Source organism: Protopterus annectens, chromosome 1.part0 (assembly GCF_019279795.1).
Source record: "Protopterus annectens isolate FY-2018-M chromosome 1.part0, PAN1.0, whole genome shotgun sequence".
Lineage (NCBI taxonomy): Eukaryota > Metazoa > Chordata > Ceratodontiformes > Protopteridae > Protopterus > Protopterus annectens.
Window position 1 is genome coordinate 1675768936 of NC_056725.1, and position 18545 is coordinate 1675787480.

The 18545-nt window shown below is 40.3% G+C and overlaps 1 protein-coding gene across 4 annotated transcripts in view; it reads left to right on the forward strand.

The window, feature by feature from the left end:
- The window catches only part of PLA2G6 (phospholipase A2 group VI), a 1377288-nt gene that overhangs the window by 743244 nt on the left and 615499 nt on the right, over positions 1-18545 (forward strand). The window lies entirely within an intron of this gene.

Below are 18545 nucleotides of genomic sequence, written 5' to 3' on the forward strand. Positions count from 1 at the left end.
ATTACAAGTTTTAAAAACATGTCGGTATGTGGTAATTGCCCCTATTGTAAATATATTTATATGGGACATACTGTAAAAATAAATGGGTTTACCTTAAGAAGTAAATTCAAAAACAACTGTAATTCAAAGATGGTTATATATGTGGCAATATGCCAGCTATGCCACTGTTTCTATGTGGGTAAAACCATCAGAAGACTTCGAGATAGAATATACGAGCATGTGTACAACATTAAAAAATGTAATGGTGAAAATGCTCTTGCCAGGCATATTAGTGAATTTCCAGACCATAATTTTAAATTTTGGATATTGGACCAACTTATACCAAATATTAGAGGGGGACCAATTGAATTACAATTGGAACGTCTGGAACTTATTTGGCAAATTAGATTATTTTCATATTGCCTACCTGGGTTAAATGACATTTGTTCCATTATGCCTATTCTAAAGCTACGTAGCCTAACTAGATAATTCTCTCTCCCCCTCTCTCTTTTTTTAGTTTTAGCACTCTCTTCCCAGTTTTTCCCTTTGTCTCTCTCTCTCTCTTCGCCCCCCCTCCCCCCCCACTCACTTTTTTCTTTTTTCTTTTTTCTTTTTTCTATTTTCTTTGTTCTTTTTTCCTTCTTCTTTCCCCCCTTTTTTTGTACCATGACCTTCTTCTTGGTCTATTTTTCAAGTATTTAAGCCCTTATGGCAGGTTGGAGTAGTGTATACTTGTTATATAACATTGTTTTTATATATATATTATGTATATCACATTTTCAGTTAACATATACATATATATATTTTTTATTCTGTTAAACATTATTTGTTATAAAATCTATATAGTCGATTATTATAGCAAACATGGTAATTATCAACTATACAATTACAAACAGATATTTTGTTTGTATAAGTATATAATTTATTAGTTTTTATATATTATTGTATGGTCTTAAGATATTAGATACGTATTTCTTTTTCATATATATAATAATATGAATAGAAATAATGTATGATTTATTGATATACCATTACCATGTCATTTGTTTTGTTATAAGTGATTACTCGATGCTGGTTTTTAAATTGTTTATTTTAACCTTTTAAGATTTTTAACATAACAATTAAACGTAACATCAGCTGATTAGCAGGAAGTTATTTAAAGGATGTGCTTGCTTAATTAATTCACCCTCTGATGAAGTTCGTACACAGTGCGTACGAAAAGCTACCTGAGTGCTTAAGGAATAAAGAGTTTTTTTACTGACTGCAGTTGCCGTTTTGCCTTCTAGTATCAGTCTTTTTGTGTTTCTTACGTTAACTACATGAGGCAGTTGTAACATTGCCTCAAAATGCCCAGATTCACCAGTTGGACTGGAGAGTACACCTGAAACTGCCCTTTGGACATGCCTGGATAGGTGCAGTGAACTGTCTTACTGGATAGCTGGTAAGGTCAAATAGAAAGCCTTGTCCTTCTGTACAGTACAGGAGGGTCTAGTGCTAGGGTATTAAGTGCTTGCTATGAGTTTTGAGCAAGTGCCGGGCTGAGAAATGAATGGCTTGAATGCTTAAGTTGAAAGTTTGTCTAATTCCAAGGGAAAAATTAAAGAGAAGACTTTGTGGAGCCGGGATATAGTTTTGCCCTAGCTAACGCAAAACGGGGCAAATGCGGTATTTATAACAGGGAAATGAAAGAGATAGAAATTAGCCCAAAATGGCCAATTTATGGCAAGGAAATGAAAGAGATAGAAATTAGCCCAATATGGCCAATAAACTACTAATTTCTCGGCTGAAACCACTCCTCCAGGGACAAATAGGCTGCTCAAAGCTCCCCTCTCTCACAGGTGAACAGAGAAACTTCCTTTTATCCAAGTAAGGTATGGGCAAACACAGAGATTTGTAACACAGCCCTGAATTCAGCAATAACCTGAAACTGGACTATAGTAGCTTAGAAAGGTGGGAAACAGGTATATATATATATATATATATATATATATATATATTTTTTTTTTTTCCAGAAAATAAAGCAGATACAATCAAAAAAGCACTTTAAATGCACAGAAAAGGATACTTATTGTTATATATCGCAGATCAGAGTTGTAGTCAGAGCCCCTAGTAATAAAGTATGAAGAAACACAAATACAGTAAAAGCAGATGAATAAAGTGCAATTTATATATATATATATATATATATATATATATATATATATATATATATATATATAAAAAACAATAGAAAACGAACAAACTGATTTAAACAAGTTATCCAGTTAACCAGAAAAAAAAGCTCAAAACTGAACCCTGTTCCAGCAGTCTTCAATCAGACAAGTTCTAACTGCACGCTCCTGCTTCTAGGGTGCAGGGGAACCTTCTCCAAAAAAGGGGGCCTGGATCAGTGCTCAAGTTATACAAACAAAGCTAGATTCAGCAGGCCTGTATCTGGTCTATGCCACAGCAACAAGGCGCACCAATTTCAGAAAGAAACAGTTCAAATAAGCAGGCACAATAAGCCTGTGACCAGAAATTCCCAGCTCAGAAGGGCAGAATTGAGCCTCTCCTCCCACAAGAGGGCAGACCACAAACCCTCTTAATGTGGAATAACTGGCCTGAAGCCCAAGTGCTTAAGTCAGAACTAATACACTTTTAGAATAGAACACTGGGCCTTCGATCAGCAATTCCCAGCTTAGAAGGATGTATGCTACCTGTTCTGCCACAACAGTGCAGACCACAAACCTTCTTAATGTAAAGCAACCTGTATGAAGCCAATTGTAAAAAACAGATATTAGCTTAACTAACGCATGTTTATATTTACATTATTTATATTTCCTGTTGACTGCCTGCTATTCTTGTGCATTGTAACAGATGTACTTTAGATGAAAAGAAAATACATGCATGTTAATCATGTGACTTTAAGTCTTTATACAAGCATGTCAGTTTTGTGACTTTAAATCTTTACTGTTATTAACTTTTTATTTGATTTTTATACACTAGAACTGTTTTGTGCACCCTTTGACTATGCTATGAGAATGGCAGTTATTTGGTCTACTTTACTGTAGTACTGATAAATGTCTTGCTTTAGCTGAATGGAAGTTTTAAACATTTGAGAATAATTTGTCCAGACGTCAGATCCTATCACGTATGCTTAACCATTTTCAAAACACAAACATATTATAAAATATATATTTTTTGTACAGATTACCTGTAGTTTCCTGCTCTTCTGCAATGCTTTCTTAAGCTCAGCTAATTTATTTTCTTTATCCTGTAACTGCTGTTGAAGAGTTTCCTGTAATGTTGCATGGTCTAAAACTCCTATGCACTTTTGAAAAGATGTATGTATGACTTGTCTAAGCTTCCTGAAGTTATTGTGTCTGTCTTTTAGAAGTTTATTACATTCTTTTGTAACAAAATGTACTAGAGGTTCTGTCAGTAACTGATTTGATTGTTGTTGCAACTTTGAAATAAACCTTTCACATCTGGTGACAGAACATAATTGTCTAACATCTGAATATAATGTCAGCATATTAACGTTTCCTGGTTCTTTACCATTAAATTGTTTTATCTGTACAGTCTAACCTTTGAACAATGGTATGTGCTGTATTTTTATGTTATTGTACAGACAATAAACATATGATTTTGTTTCAGATACCAGTCAAATGTTGTAATCCATTTGCATAATGCCTTACTATCAACTTGCCCTAATAAGGTTTTACATTTGCTAATATGCTGTATATACAACATTTCATTCTGTTATTATTATTATTACTTCTATGGCATTCATACTGTATATAACACAGAAAAATTTTCTTTCCAGTCAACAGAGAGGCAGATGGCCAGGCTGCTTTACTGTAGATGGTTGAAAAGTCTCTGTAGTCACTTGTGAAGTTGGTAAAACAACACTGGCAGTTTCAGTCTTGCAACTTTGTTTTGTACTTTTTTTTTAAATTTATGGCACTCCTCACCTTCCTGCACTGCAGTCTCGCTCCGGATTCAGACATCTGAGAAACTGTATTGCTGCAAACTGTAGAAAACTGAAGTACTTCACATAAACTTTAGTTACTGTGCTTTTAAAGGAGTGCCCTTATACAAGGCATTACCCACTCCCCTTGTGTTCGGATACAGACTAGGAACATTGGGGTAACCATTGAAAAATTTATTTTATGTATGTGCTGCTTCTATGCTGTGCTGGAATTTGCTGGATTGGACTTGGTCTTCTTAGGACACAAAGTCTTGCTGGCTGTTTACTGCTGAATCAGCTACACAGAGTTTTGCATGACTGCAGCTGTAGTCTGTTTAAAGCACCCAAGCCTTCCAAATTGCATACTGGTAAAGAAATATATTTTGCAGCTACTATTTCACTATAAGCACAGTTCAAATAAATAACATTTTTATAACAAACGACACATACTCTTGTCAGTTTGTAGCATATATTTACAGTTTATCTTCATTACACATATGAATGATGATGACTTTCCGTTTTCCAGTTACCTCGAAACCTAAGTTTTTACATAATACCTCTCACATAGCTGAATTAATACAGTTCTTGTATACAGTAGTCGCGCACATATATTTTGTTTTTTCCTCTTGGTACCTGTTTTGGTCTTCTTTGGGAAATCATATAATGTCTCTTTTTAGACTTTTCTGTTTTCCCTTTGTGATTTACTTGTAAGCACTTCTGCTGATGTGAGAATGCACAAAATCAGAAGCCTGAAAGGAAACATCTCTTAAACTTACTTTCCAAAATTACTTTTTTAGGCTTTTTTCTGATGCTGTGAAGAAGAGAAGCCTGTCTGTTATACATATAGTATGAATGCCCATTTTACATTGCTAAACTCTATACATATATTCAAGCAAACTTTTTATTCTATGCTTTATCTTTCAGCATATTTACAACAGAATTACTCTAACACACAATATTAAATGAAGAAGAGCACCTTTGGTAAAAACTGAAAAATTATACTTTTGGGACTTAATTTGCTGTAGCGAGACATGTTTTGTGTTTCATCCTGGTACATTTTTTTTAAAGCAAAACTTCTGTTGAGGTATGTAAAAGTAAAATGTTCTTCGTGTTTCACTGTTGCAGTCATCACATTTGGGTTATCTGCCTGCAGGTAGCCCTCAGCCGGCCTGAATACCAGAGTCTTCGAATTTCTGCATCAGATGCTGTCTCTTCTTCCATGATGTCAGGTCATCAGGGATATAAAACATGCAGCTGATGCCATTACATCAGTCTTTCTTGCCATGCGGTGCCCAAAGTAGAAGTAGTTCGCAAGTGCCGGTTGGCCGTCTCCTGAAATTTTCGTTTTCGAGTTTCAGACCCAAAGTCTTAAAAAAAGCTAAGTACCCCATTGGGGATCCTTTTTCTTGCTCCAACCAGTATCAGTAAAAGTTAACAATTCTCTTGCCTGTGGAAAGCAAATGCCTCATAGAGATTTTCATTTTTACTGCATTCCCGTTTAGGCCCAGACCACGACGTCCCTCGCTGTCGGTTTTGTGCCTTGTTCAACCCCCAAACTATTCATTGTCAGGCTATTTTTGCAGCTAATTACTTTCGTACTCAATCTCAGTACTCCGAATTGGCTTTGTTAAGCCATCCGACTGCCGATCTTCCAAAAAAAGTAAGGATAAAGACAGAGACAGACCGCATAGGTCCAAAACTGCCGATGATGCTTCCATTAACCTAGTCGCCAGTCCGCCGGTACTCAGTGAGGCGCTTTCACAGCCCCTGATACCCACTACTTTAGATTTGCAGGCCTCTATAGAGACCCATTCAGAGTCTGGTATGCCGAGCGATGCTTCTTCGACTATGGAACCTGCGGATGTCTGTACCTTGGATGGGTCCGGAGCCGCTCTGCAGGCACTGGCTTCTGAGGGTGTATTCAGGCGTACAGACATTCATATAAAACCGACGCCATCGTTTCCATCCAGAAGTTCCGAATCCCTCAGGCCAAAAACTCGCACTACGCCTAGAAAACCGAAGACCAAACCGCAGGCTCAGGCCCATATGCCTCAAAAACAAATACTTAGAATGGCTGAAGACCTTATTACCTTAATTAGGGGAAGCCAGCCTTCCCCCTCTAAGAGACCTAGAACTGAATTTCTTTCTGATTCTTCTGATCAGGAATCTGATATTTCTGCTCCTTCTGATTACCAGGATTTGCCCTCATGTACTTATGAGGATTCTGATGCAGAGGATTTCTTTCCCTCTGCTTCCCCTCCAGAAGATTTTTCTTTCGGTGAAACTTTGCATACTCTTAAGGAGCATTTCTGCTGGGAAAGCCAGGATTACTCTGAGTCCAAAAAGAGACTTGGGGAATTCTTACTCCTGCCTCAACACAGGCCTTTAGCTATCCCTCCTGTTCTGGACATTATAGATGATGCTTTCTTGGAATCTAACCTTACCCCAGACACTTTACCTCCAACTCCCAGAAAACCTGATGGGTACTACAGAGTACCTGACTCTCACAAGTTCTTCTTCAAGAATCCTTATGCGGATCCAGAGACCATTTCCCAAGGACCAAAAGACATTAAGGCTAATGCTGCCAAAAATCCTACCCCTTCCGATAGAGATTCTAGAGCCTTAGACAGATGGGGTAAGAAGGTATACACTTCTAAAGTAGTAAAAACGGGGATTCCAACCACTGTAAAAAACAATAACAGAAGAAAAACAGGCTGGAAGGAAGCACTCAGGTTCACAGTTTCTTCAAGGTTTAATGGCATAAAATACTAGATGAGAAAAACACTTCTGCTACTTTGGCCATTAGGGCTTTAAATTGCCAGTTTCATATGTTAAAGTATCAGCAGCATATTATGGGACTACTTAAATCGAAAATGATCTTGATTTCTGACCGTGCTGAACACAAAGAATTGCAAGATTTAATGCATTCTGCAGAACAAGTTGGTAAACATACTTTGCAATGTGGTTTTGATGCTTTAGAAGCATCTTGCAGGGCTGCTGTCACTGCGTCTGTACTTAGAAGGCACACTTGGCTTAAGGAACAAAACTTGCCAGATCATGTTAAAGCTAAATTACTGGAAGCTCCCTTAAACCAAGACCGCATTTTTGGCAACAAAGCAGAAGTCGTCCTCAGAAGGATAGAGGAAAAAGCTAAATCTATGCAAACTGTTAAAGATTTCCTACAAGTACAGCATCCCAGATTCGGTAGGCATTGGCCTTCAAAGAACTGGTCCCTTCCAGGCCTTCTCATTCCAAACCCAGGAACAGCAGACCACCTAGGCTACAGTCTCAGGCTATGCACAGACCTAAGCAGTGGGGGACTTCCACTTCCAAAGCAGGGAGTAGTAAGCCATCCCCCTATGGAAAAAATGGCACAATGACTTAACCTTAACCCTTCCAAGCCCTGCTCAACTGCCTGCTCCCTTGGAGGAAAGCTCACCCTGCATGCAAAAAACTGTGAACTCATTACCCAGGACAAATGGGTTTTGAACATAGTTTCTCAAGGATACAGATTCCACTTCATAGGTTCATAGGTTGGTACTAGGCTATCGGCCCTAGGGCCTATGCAAGCCCAGCCATAACAATTCCCTGGATATTTCTTCCCACAATATTTACTTCTCCAGGCCCCTGTCTAGCAGGGCGACTGACATGATCCCTGGGGTGAATTTCCTATCTCCCATCCAATCATCAAGGTTCCTTTTGAAGAGGGCCAAAGAGGCGCTCTGCTTGATATGTATGGGCAGTCTATTCCAGAGTATGGGGAGTCTCTGGGTCAGGAACCTATCCCTCCAGCATGTTTTGTTCATTGTGATGACAAGGTTTAGATCCCTGGAACGTGTGGCTCTGAGGGATTGGGATTTCTTTAAGTGAAGCATGTCCAACAGCTCAGGGTTTGACATGGCCTTGTATGTTAAGCAGAGATCGCCTCTGAGTAGACGATATGCCACAGAGTATAGCTGGAGTTTTTTTAGACGGTCAGTATATGGCATCTGCTTTAGGCCTGTGATTCTTTTAGTGAGGTATTTCTGTGGCCTTTCAAGCTGTTGCAGATGTTTTGTGAGGTACATACCAAACGGGGCATTATACTCTATAATGGATCTAATGAGGGATGAGTACAGTGGGACAATGACCTCCTTTTTTCTGGATGAAAAGCTCTTAGTGATGAGGTGTGCCACATAGAAGGATTTCCTGACTGTTGTGGCAATGTGGTTATCGAAAGTGAGACCACTGTCCACCTGTGTCCCTAAGTCTCTCATCACACTTTCGATGTTTAGTGTCCTGCCACCTATGTAGTAATTCATGGGTACATGTTTTTTTCCAAAGGGGATAACTATACATTTCTTGGCATTAAGCTTGAGCCCATGGCTCTGGCACCAGGCATCTGTTTCTGTAAGGCCCTTTTGTAGAATATCCACATCATTTGGGGATTCAGTAATGGCTCCCAGTTTGCAGTCATCTGCAAACTTTGTTATCCAGTGTCCTTTAGTGTTGGCTTGTACTTCAGAGAAGTAGATGCGAAACAAGAGTGGTCCCAGGACTGAAACCTGAGCTACTCCACTTGTCACTTGTCTGGAGCTGGATTTGGAGTCGGCTACTTTTACTGTCTAGGTTCTGTCAGTAAGCCAGTTAGCAACCCATTGAGTGATGTAGGGATTTATGCCCAGCTTAGTAAGTTTATCTAGGATTCCAGAGTGGGGGATGGTGTCAAAGGCCTCGGCGAGGTCCAGATAGGCTGTGTGGACTGCCTTATCCTCGTCCACAGCTCTGGAGACTGATTCAAAGAAGTCTATCAGATTCAGAAGACAAGATCGGCCCTTCACAAACCCAAACTGGGTGGGGTCTAGTGTTTGAAGGTTGCCAATGTCTTTGTTTATAAGTTCCATGATAATGCGTTCCATGCCCTTGCAAATCAGGCTTGTCAGACTGATGGGACGATAGTTCCCGGGATCCAAGGTGGATGCTCCCTTGTGGATCTGGATAACTGTAGCTGTGCGCCACTCAGTGGGCACGAAGCCTGAGGTGAGGCTATGATTAAACATTCACACTTAGGTGAGGTGCCAGTTCATTTTGTAGTTCATGTAGTACATAGCCTGGGATGTCATCTGGTCCCATGGATGCTGCATTCTTAGCTTTGAAGAGTGCGGTTTCTACCTGTGTGGCCGTGATTATCGGAATTTGGCAGTCTTTTGGTATTGAGATGGGCCCTTTAGGGGGTGAGAGTGGGGTGAATTTGGCATTAAATTGATCTGCCAGGATATTGGCAATATCCTTGGGATCAGTATATTTAATGCCATTCTGTTGTAACTCAGAGCAGATCTTGACATAACTATAGAATGCCTTGTGGTTGTCTTTGGAATCTTTGGCAATTTTATTTTCATAACTAGCTTTTGAGGATTTTATGAGGGATCTCAGCTTCTTACTGAGGCTGGTGAGGGAGTTTTTTGCATCCTGGGATTTTCCTCATTTTTGCAACAGTTTCTTCCTTCTGTTGTATAGTTTGTTTATAGCAAGGGACCACCAGATTGGCTTTGTTTTTTTGGAGAAGAGCATCTTTGTTCTATTTGGGATGGCATGATTCATGCACGAGTGGATGTGCTCGTACAGTGCCTTAATGTAGGATTCTGCAGTCAAACTTCCAAATCCCGTCTGCTTGGGTGTTGTGAAGTTTGTCACTTCTGACTTCAGTAGCTTGAAGTTGGCTTTGGAGAAGTTTTTTAAGGAGGTTTCCTTACTGGGGGGTGGGGGTGGGATGTGGATGTCAAGGGTGATTTGCTTATGGTCAGACCTGACCAATGAGGGAGTGACCACTGGTGTGGAGCATCTATCTCCCATCTTGGTAATGACCAGGTCTAGGATATTGGAGCCCCTAGTGGGACAATGGATTAGTTGATCCAGGGCATTGGAATTTATGAATTCCAAGAACCCGTTGGGAAAAGGAGTTGGTACCTGAGTAGTTTTCCCAATTAATGGCAGTGTAGTTGAAATCATCCAGTATTAGGGTGTTTGGTTATATCTTAATATTTTCCAGTATGTGTAGAAAGGTGTAGTGAGAATCTTGGGGCATGGATGGGGATCTGTAGCAAGCTACAATTTGGATTGCAGTCTTTACCCTAATGCTAGTTGCACCTGGAGAATTTCAGATGCATATTGTTGGGCAACTAACCTGGAGGTGTGAATATCCTTGGTGAATATGGACACTCCTCCACCTTTAGTGTTTCTGTCCTGGTTTTGTGGCCGAAAAGTGTGGTAAGAATTGTAGCCTGGTATTGCAGGGGTGTTCTCTGGAGCCTTGAACCAGGTCTCAGTTACTCCACAGATATCGATGTTCTCCAATTTTAGGAGTGCCTCGAGAGAGTGTATTTTGAGGTTTAGACTTCTAGCATTGAGTAGCATTACCTTCAGATTTTGCCTGCTTCTATTTGTCCACACCCTACCAACCCCAAATGGTTGGCCAGACCTAACCCCAAATCAATGGGTGGAGGCCCAACAGTAGGTTCTCTCTCTTCTCAGTATCAGGGCTATTCAACCTGTCCCGGCAGAACAAAGGGGACAAGGTTTTTATTCAAGACTTTTTCTGGCACCCAGAAAAGACAATTCCTGGCGTCCTATCCTGGACCTCACTATTCTCAACACCTTTCTGGTAGTTCCAAAATTCAAAATGCTAACTCTTCAACAGCTTCTTCCTATGCTAGCCAGGATGCCTGGCTGGCAACCCTAGACTTAAAGGAAGCTTACCTGCACATCCCAATAAGGGAATCTTACAGGAAATGCCTAAGCTTCAGGCTCCATGCACTATCTGTTCTCTGCACTTCCCTTTGGCTTTTCTACTTTGCCCAGGGTATTCACAAAGTGTCTAGCTCCAGCCATTGCATTTTGCAGGCAGAGAAATATTCAGATTTACCCATACTTGGATGATTGTCTGATTCAGGCAGAAAGCCAGGACTTGCTATTACAACACCTGGCATTCATAAAGAAACTGCCAACCTCACTGGGGTACACCATCAATGAAAAGAAATCTCACCTAGTACCCTGCCAACAGATTATATTCCTGGGAGCAAGCTTGAACACAACTTCCCAGATGGCATTCCTCACTCCGGAGAAACAAGTTTATTTGACAACCTACTTCAAACTATTGGCCACAAAACCCCAGCTATCTGCAAGGAAAATACTGCAAGCCCTGGGGTTCATGGCCTCTTGCATTCTACTAATTCCATATGCAAGACTGCATATGAGGTAACTCCAATGGTATCTAAAAAGCCTATGGTGTCAACATTCTCAGGGCCTGGAAACAATGATTTCTATCATTCCTTGTATGAAGACAGAGTTCCTTTGGTGGGCAGAGGCCTGCTACCAAAACAAGGGACTCTCTCTCACTCTAACCCCTGCCGCCCAAACCCTAACAACAGACTATGTATGGGGGGCTCACATGTCAGGGCAGTGCATTCAGGGCAAATGGAACCCGAGTTAGATGCACCTGCATATCAGTCAAAAAGAAATGTTAGCTGTACAGAATGCTCTGACAGCCTTCAAAGACTGTATTCTTTTAGGACAACTGTTGGTAAAGACAGACAACACCACAATTATGTGGTACGTAAACAAGCAGGGGGGAACCCACTCTGCAGACTAGCCATGGCTCTGTGGAACAAAGCCTTGAGCTACCAAGTACACCTGCAAGCTCAATTCCTGCCAGGCAAACTAAATTCACTGGCAGACAAAAGCAGAAGTCTCATGGACCCACACAAATGGAAACTAGAACCTAAAATATTCAACCTCTTCAGGAACAAATGGGGTACTCCAGAGATAGACCTGTTTGCCTCCCCTCAGAACTACCAATTGAACAAATTCTGCACAAGAACTCCCCACAGTCAAGCTTGGAAAGTGGATGCCCTGTCCTTTACCTGGGAAAGCCTCTTGGTTTATGCCTTTCCCTCTCTGCTTCTCCTCTTGAAGGTTCTACTAAAGATCAAACAGGACAAGCCAAGGAGAATACTGATTGCACCAGACTGGCCACTCCAGCACTGGTACCCCCTCTTGCGCTGTATGACACTGCTGCAACCATGGCACCTGCCTCAGACCCCTTCCCTGCTGTCCCAGCAGGTGGGCCAGATTCTGCACCCTCAGCTTCAAACCCTAAACCTTGCAGCCTGGCTAATTCCTTGAACTCTCCTCTAGCATCCCTCAGTAAGCAGGTGCTGTATGTCATTCTGGAGGCAAGGAGGCCTAGTACTAGAAAATCCTATGCTGAAAAGTGGAAAAGATACTGTTCCTGGAGCCAGGCTCAGGGGATGGGCACAGCAGTGCCTAGCTTACCTCATATTCTACAGTACTTAACAGAAATGCTCCAGAATGGCCTATCCTACTCGTCAATTAAAATTCATGCCTCTGCCATTTCAGCACATTATAATACTGACCCACCCCTCTTCTCTCACCCCTTGCTATAAACAATTCCTTAGAGGGGCCAAAAATTTAAGACCCCCCAGGAGAGCTGCCACTCCTGGGACCTTAACTTTGTATTGGAAAAGCTCACTCTTCCCCCATTTGAGACAGCTGCAACAGCAGAATTGAAATTCCTTTCTTGGAAAACAGCCTTCCTTCTAGCCATCACTTCAGCAAGAAGAGTGTCCGAATTACAGGCCCTCATGGCAGTGGAACCCTTCATTATCTTCCATGCGGACAGGGTTTCCCTCTGGACTAATCCTTCCTTTATGCCCAAGGTGTGCTGTCTAGTGTGGCCCTAAATCAATCCATTTATTTGCCTACTTTAATCCCTAATCCACAAAACAAAGGGGAATGAATACTGCACTCTCTGGACATGCACAGATGACTTAGATTTTATTTGGACAGGACTAAGCCTCTCAGAAAATCTGAACAGCTGCTAGTTGGCTTTGCTGCAGGGGCAGAGGGGAAGGCCATTTCAAAGCAAGCCATTTCCAAATGGATAGCCCAGTGCATTCTTTTCTGCTACAAGCACCATGGAAAACCTACTCCACAGGGGATAAGATCACATTCCATCAGGGCTGCATCTACCTCTGTGGCTTTTCTCAGAGGAGTCCCTACCAGGGACATCCTAGAAGCTGCTACCTGGAGCTCTGTACATACCTTCATCAAGCATTGCCACATGCTATCTTTTCTAAATCCAGAGCTGGATTTGGCACTGCAGTCTTGGAGGGCTTAATAGCTGGCCCTAATGCTCTTTAACTTCCTCCTCCCTTCCTTAGCTTTGGAAATCAACCCAAATGTGATGACTGCAACAGTGAAACACGATGAACATAGTACAGTTGTGTACACTTACCATAAATGTAGATGTTGGAGTGTATTCACTGTTGCAGTCCTTGTTACCCCTCCCTCCAGCCCCCTGACTTCTCTTGGCTCTACCTTTCCTTCTTGTTTGATATATTTATTTTTTCTGGTGTGTTTGCTTCTTGATGGGGGTGTACCATATCATATAATTGCTTCCTGTTTTGGGGGCACCTGACATCTGGGGCAATTAAAACTGATGTAATGGCGTCAGCTGCAGTTTTATACCCCTGACGACCTACTGTCATGGAAGGAAGAGACAGCATTCTACGCAAAAACCCAAAGACTCTGGTATTCAGGCCGGCTGAGGGTTACCTGCAGGCAGATAACCCAAATGTGATGACTGCAACAGTGAATACACTGGAACATCTACATTTATGATAAGTGTGCACAACTGTACTTTTCTGTGTTAATGGTGTTGAAGATGAATACAGTGAAGAAGATGAAGAACAAGATATATATTTCACTGACTTTGCCGTAATTGTTGGATCTGGCTCCAGCTTCTCTGGAGTGTCTGCAAAAGAAGTTGAAAGCATTGGTAGCTGATAAGATACCTTGAAAATAACTGATGGTTGTCAGTTAAGTGAGTGCTAAACTTGACAATTTTATTGCTGCAGCTAAAGAGAGAGGGACAAAGATTCAGATGTGGTGGAAGCTCAACATATTCATGGTGGCACCCTTGGGGACTTGCAAAGTGAGAATAAAGATTTCAAAGAGCAGTACATTTGTTCACTGACTGAACTGGAGATGGTGAAGGAGAGACCAAGTGATCATGATAGCAGAACTGGTAGAAAGAATATTTATATTATTGGTTTATCTGAAAAAGAACTTTTTGACTGTGTCATCTATGTGCAACAGGAACTCTCTTGGGTAGGACTGGACTGCATACAAGTCATATTACAATTAAAATAACTCACAGGCTTTCCTATTCTGATTTTACAATAGCTGTATGACAAAGTGGGTGCTTGCACATTTTGAAACATTTAAATTGAAGGACCAGATCGTGACATCACTTCGATGATCGGGTAAGGTTTTTAAAGTAGGGAATAAATGTGGGTTTTTTGAAAATGATTCATCTTTCACCAAGTTGGAATAAAGTATACAGTTATTGGCTTCTATGAGAAGATGTAGATTAAGGTATTTAAAGTTTCATATGTTGTATTCCACTATTTTTAGAGTGTATTTTCCACAAGGATTTAAGACTTTGATTTTACAAGTTACCTTGGTTGCGAAATGAGAATGTGATCTAACCCAGAATGAAGACAGTGTGCTTTAACCAGAAATAGAGATTACTACAGAGAAAAGAGTGTCTGCTTAAAATATGAGATGTGAGGTAAGTATGTTCTTCCAGTCATTTCAATGGGAATTCACCATTCAGACAGTGATATTATCCCTGTAGAGTTATGGCAAGTTAGTGGAGAGAGAAAGTGCCATGTTTGGTTAAATTGTTCAGCCATTTCCTTAAGACCAGAGAGATTAGCAAGCAGCTGATGGGAGCACTAAATACCAAAAGAGGGTAAGGACCCTAGTCTGTCTGTCTTATAGGCTAGTTCTGTCTTAAATCGTAACTACAAGTTGTTTGTGTCAGTTATGGCAGAATATTTGGCACATTATGTACCACAGTTGAGAGAACAATCATTGTCACTTTGTGAGGGACAGACAGGTCTCTGTTAATGTTATCAAAGACTCAGATGCTGATGAAGACTGCAGTAGTACAGAAAGTCTTGGTTGGCAGTAAGTTTAGGTCAGAACTCTCAAATTTGAATGACTTTAAGGGCTACATGAGCGCTAGTACACTCAGCTGAGGGCTGCAATCTTCTAAACAAATTAAAGAGGATATGTGCAGTTTAGATCTTAGCTTATTTTCTTCCCTTACTCATCTTGATGGTTTGAGGTCTGAGAGCTGTGAGTTTGAAATCCCTGGTTGAGATACTGAGGAGCCATTTATAGTGCTGAGTGGTATTACCTGGGGTTTACAAAGGATTTTGTTGACTTTATTATGGCTGTGTTTATGTTGTCACCTGCAAGGGTGAAAATTCATGTGTGATTGTCTTTTTCCTATTATGCTATTGAGGGGATGAAGACATGAGTGCCCACTGTCATTGATTTCAGTTGTTCTGTACTCACAGCCCTTGGTAGCAACAGTCAGGCATTCAAACTTGAAGGGGTATTGGGTAGAAAGGATGTTAACGTTTTCATTATGTGCTGCTGATGATTTAATATAGTTGACAAAGCTAGACCAGGATGGGGGGACATTTTTTGAAGTACTGGGTATGTTTGGTATTTTGGGGAGTATAATATAAAACAGAGAAAGATGTGGCAACAGTGAATTGTATGTGGCTGGTTCATGTTAAATATTTGGAAATTTGCTTAACAGTTTTCTTAAGTCTTTTAGTAAGACAGATGTTGAATTAAAGAAAAAGAATAAAAAGTGAATTTTTCATGATACAAAATGAGTGGAACCTGACTTGGATCGTAGCATGCAGGCTTTGTTACGTTGTGTTGCTTCTACTGTATATGTTTCAAGCATTCCCAGCAAATATTTCAAGTATTTTTAAAGGATGTGAAGAGGACAGTGTTGCATTTTATCTGGGATGGAGGCAAAATGTGGATATTGTGTGAGAAACTTGTATTGTCAAGGGAATTGAGGAGAGAATCTATTCCATATCCCTCTCCATATTATGAGACAATACAACGGAAGATTATGTATCTGACTATGCATTTATATGAAGCAAAGTGGAAATGTTTAGTAAGTTTAATTAGTGTAAGTCCAGATTTGTTCGATGTGGTGTATTACACTATATGATGGGATAATCCTTGGATGATAAAAATGATTGCAGCATTTTTTAACACATTTTTAGATTAATCCCTGATTAATTTCTTAGGGGCTATTATACAGTAAAGTGGAAATCCAGGGAAGGAGTGTTTAAGGATCTAGAAAGATCTGTTTTTTTTTCAGGGAGAACAAATGTGGCTGGATTCAAAATTAGGGTACATAGCTGCAAGTGTGCAGTAGTAGTTTGGTTCACCTAATGTTTTAAGATGGATAAAGCAAGAGTAATAGATATAATAAAGTTGTTAGATACCTCACACTTTCACCACTGCTAGGAATGCAGTAATTACCCAGTAATGAAAGACTGAATTGGTTGAACTTGCACAGCTCTGGGAAAAATGGCTAAAGAGGTAATTTTTAAAGTAAGGAATGTCTAGATATTGCATTAAACAAAGAGTTAGATGATGTGACTTGGGAATAAATTTGTCAATCACCAGTATATGCAACCAAATTCAGGATTTTTGCTTGGAAGTGTTTGTACAAATACGTTGACATTCTGTAAATGTTAAGAAGAATATTTCAGTATACTGGCCATCATTCTAGGAGGTGTAATGAAAGGGCCTTGACTTTATTGAAGCATATTTGTTGGTCATATCATAGTCTGATTACTTCTTATTAGGGCTTTGTTAAAGGCAGTGTTATAGAAAAATATAGAGCTTACAAAAGTGTTGGTACACAGGTATAATAAAAGTTTAAAATGTACTAAAAATAAACGAACAATATGTTTTCATTGCTGATCATAGCTAAGAAATATATTACAAAGACATGGATGTCAGGAAGGATTCTGAAAGTGGAAGATATAATTGGGATAATTGGACAAGAAGGAGGGTTGCATTGCTAAAAAGACTTAATGGAATAAGTATATAGCAAGGTGATAGCTTTGAATGCATAATGTTTTATTTTATAAACAGTAGTGTTATATCTAAATGTATCGACATATTAGAAAGTATTTCCCCTGAAAAGAGATTACTAGTTTAGTAGGACTAATCCAGTTAACAAAGGATAAATACAAAAAAATAAAATAAAATTCTATTTAAAGTTGTGTATTATTTTTGAAGGACTGAAGTAGTTTACTAACCACTGTGTTATTGCCTTTAGCTGGAGTAGAGTAACATAAAATTTTAGAGGATTTTCTGCCATTGAGCAGAGAAAGATGTTACCCACCTTCTGATAGCTGATTGGAAAACTACATTTTATAGAATAAATCAGAATATGTACTGCAAGACTCAAGCTTATGATAGATATGTTTGAGTAGTATTCATGATTAATATGTCATTATTTAAATTGTTAGAGCTTTCAGTGTTTGCGTTTTGTGAACTGTTTTTATCAGTATTTGAATGATGGTGGTCCTGGTCCTGGCTCCATGGCATAGAGGAATGAAACCTTGACTGCACCCCAGATGACCTGTTTAGATTAGTGGTTTGGCCACAGGAAGAGCCAGGTGAGGAAGTAGATGTAAATGATTGTGTTTTGCTGGTTTGCCTGGTCTGCAGGTGGTGGCTTTGGAGGTTTGGTTTGCTGAGTTGGCGACACCTGCAGCTGTATTGACTGGATCAAGAGTACTAGCATGCACGTGCTGCAGCTGGTGTGCTGCTTTGCTGGGAGACTTAACTCATGTAGCAACATGTATTTGGTTCCATGCAACAGTTACAGCTTTTTTCAGTGCTTTTTCTCCCAGTAGCTGTCCATTGCTTGTTACCGGAGCCTTGTCCCCATCTACTGGATTTACTGCACTCACCTATATACCTCCAGACGTACTCTAACCCATGCTTGGGGCCAGTGAGGCAATTGAGATATTTTGGTGCAACATAGTATTGATGCCAGGATTTTACTTATGTCCTAACAACCCATTTACTTCTCAAACATGCCAGCAATTTGTCAGTGAGTCGACATCTGGCATATCATCCATACTTGGCAATGCTGTTGATGTCCCTGCCTATTTACACTTAGGCCAGCACACCCTTATGAGTCCCTGGCTTCCACCAGGGATGTAACACCAGGTGCATCCAGTTGTACAGCCCCATGGGTAGGCACATCCAACCTTCCATGATGTGTCTTAGATGCCCAAGAAACTAATCAAACTTGGGTTGCCTAGGCCATAGTTGTGGCTGTATTCCTGTATGCCAGAGTATGGCTGGTAGCAGCTATAATGTAGCCACAAGGTGCTGGGGTTGGAGCATAAGAAAATGTACCTATGCTGGTAGCACGTGATAGCCATAATCGTGGTACCTGACTCTCACCTCCTAGGCAGATAAATGGACCAGTAGTCTTTCACTTTTGTGAGCAATAAGTAGATTGGTTTGTTGTCTAGGAGGAGCTTGATTATCATTGCGGAAATGGGATCTCCTCCAAAATAAAAAGACATATTAGAATAATGGAAAGGTATGACAGGTGTATCTTGCATGATACAGGCATTCATATTTTGGTAAAAGTTTATCTAGGAGTAATTTGTGACGGTTGGAAACTAGTAAGAATGAAGTTTTGTGT